A 1,941-nucleotide genomic window follows, 5' to 3' on the forward strand; every position below is an offset into this window, starting at 1 on the left:
TAATACTTTTTGTGTCTATATATGACACCACTAACACCCAAAAAGTTACTAATATTATATTTTTAATAAATATGAATAAACTTTAGAACTTATGATCTGAGTTTTTATTGATCAGTGAATAGAAAATATTTCAGAGCGAAAGAAAATATTTTAAAAAAAATTGTTTAAATGTTATTTCAAAAATATTTGTTTCTAATATTTAATTAACATGAAGCACATAAATTAATAATAATTTTTCATAGTACCAAAACTTTTTGTATTTATAAACAACATTAACACCCAAAACGTTATCAATATATTATTTTTAATAAGTGTGAACAAACTTTAGAACATATTATATCAATTTTCATTGGTCAATTAATGGTAAATATTTCATAGCAAAAAGAAATATTTCTTAAATATTATGAAAAAATATTGGTATTTATATTTAATGTATATCCACGGTATATAGCCATATACCATTTCTTAATGGTAAAAAATACATTTTGCGTGCCCGCAGCAGAAAGCAGCGGGATGTAAAAGTTAATTTTCTTTTACTGCTAAATCCTGCTAATTATTAAATGCTGAAAATTTGGTGTTTATTGAACCAACACCGCAGGGGCACGTTCAAGCAAATTATTTATTAGTTCTAACTTGAATATAATGTTTCTACTTTAAGATAGCAAAACATTACTCATTGTTTATTTTCAATAGTAGCACCTACTGAGGTATGCTGGACCATTCTAAGAGTCTGACCATTGTTCAAGAAGCGAGCCAGCCTTAACAGAAGAATTGTTAAGTTGACGGCCTCTCAATTGAAACAAGCGTAGAGAATACACTATTAAACGCATTTGTATAATTTTACGCTGATGAGATTTATATACATCTGTAACATATGTTGCTAGATAATACACCAAACCTATCGAAATGTTGCTTTGTCAAAATGGACTTGGAATGCCGCCGAAATTCAGTATAGTTTTACGTTACTAGATAATAGACCATTAGATTCGGCTTGCTCTCCACTCCCTGTAGATTTCCGCTAAAAATTATAGTTAAGCTGGGTTTTCATGGGTCAGGAAAGCGCCCGGAATGCGGAAGTAGAGTGGGCCGCGTTAAAAACTGGGCCCAATTGTTCAACACATGTGGAATGCCGTGTGAGTGGGGCTCTCAATCTCCATCTTCAAATGGTAAGTCAATTGGTAACTATGATAGTTATTATTTATTAGTTGTAATTTAAATGTATCTTTCAACGTCATAAAACTAAAAGGCAGTTTACGATAGAATATAACTGTTAAACGAGAAGTGAAAATAAATATTTTTATTTGTTATTTCCAGAAGTTTCAAGCATTACTATCGTAAAAAAACTTCATGACATCCAATTTGAAATATTGGACCGGAAGTTAGCCTTACTATATTCTGGTCAAGGAAAAAAAAGAAAACTGCCGTTCTGCTGTCTAAAACTATTTGAAGCCATTGTGGGTAAGATAGTTTACACTATTTCCTGTTTTTAAAATCAGAAACTAATAATAATCTAAAGAAAATTTTATTTTTGTGTTAAATAAAAACGTTAATACACGTTTATTTTTTAATTTTTGAAATAAGAACAATTAATTACTTGTCATTCAACCAATTGGTGCCTATGACGTCATTAAAGTGTTTTTTTTTGTTCCGGCTGCCATTCGTAAACAATATGCCACCGAGAGTGAAGACAAAATAAAGAAATCGGCGGTCTTATTTCTGGCGGCTGCCAAATCGCGAATCAAAGAACCCCAAACGAAGTATGTATTTACAAAAATTTTTTTCCAAGATATTTATGTTCATCAACATTTTATACATGGAATAATAGTTTTCGACACTAGGGCCAAAAGTAGTTATTATTTTAGTTATTTATTATTGTATAAGTGTCTATGACAAGATAAGTAAACAACTTATTTTATTTTCAGTGCAGATGAGTCGCTAAAT

General features: G+C 30.2%; 1 long non-coding RNA gene across 1 annotated transcript; it reads left to right on the top strand.

The window, feature by feature from the left end:
- The first annotated feature begins 365 nt into the window (after nt 1–365).
- LOC125502475 lies at nt 366–1,941 on the top strand. The gene is made up of 3 exons (XR_007280227.1): nt 366–1,166; nt 1,315–1,757; nt 1,923–1,941. It is a non-coding gene; the product is annotated as an uncharacterized LOC125502475 (long non-coding RNA).

This window comes from Dendroctonus ponderosae, unplaced genomic scaffold (assembly GCF_020466585.1).
Source record: "Dendroctonus ponderosae isolate FM_Combo_2020 unplaced genomic scaffold, Dpon_F_20191213v2 Dpon_F_20191213_1, whole genome shotgun sequence".
NCBI lineage: Eukaryota > Metazoa > Arthropoda > Insecta > Coleoptera > Curculionidae > Dendroctonus > Dendroctonus ponderosae.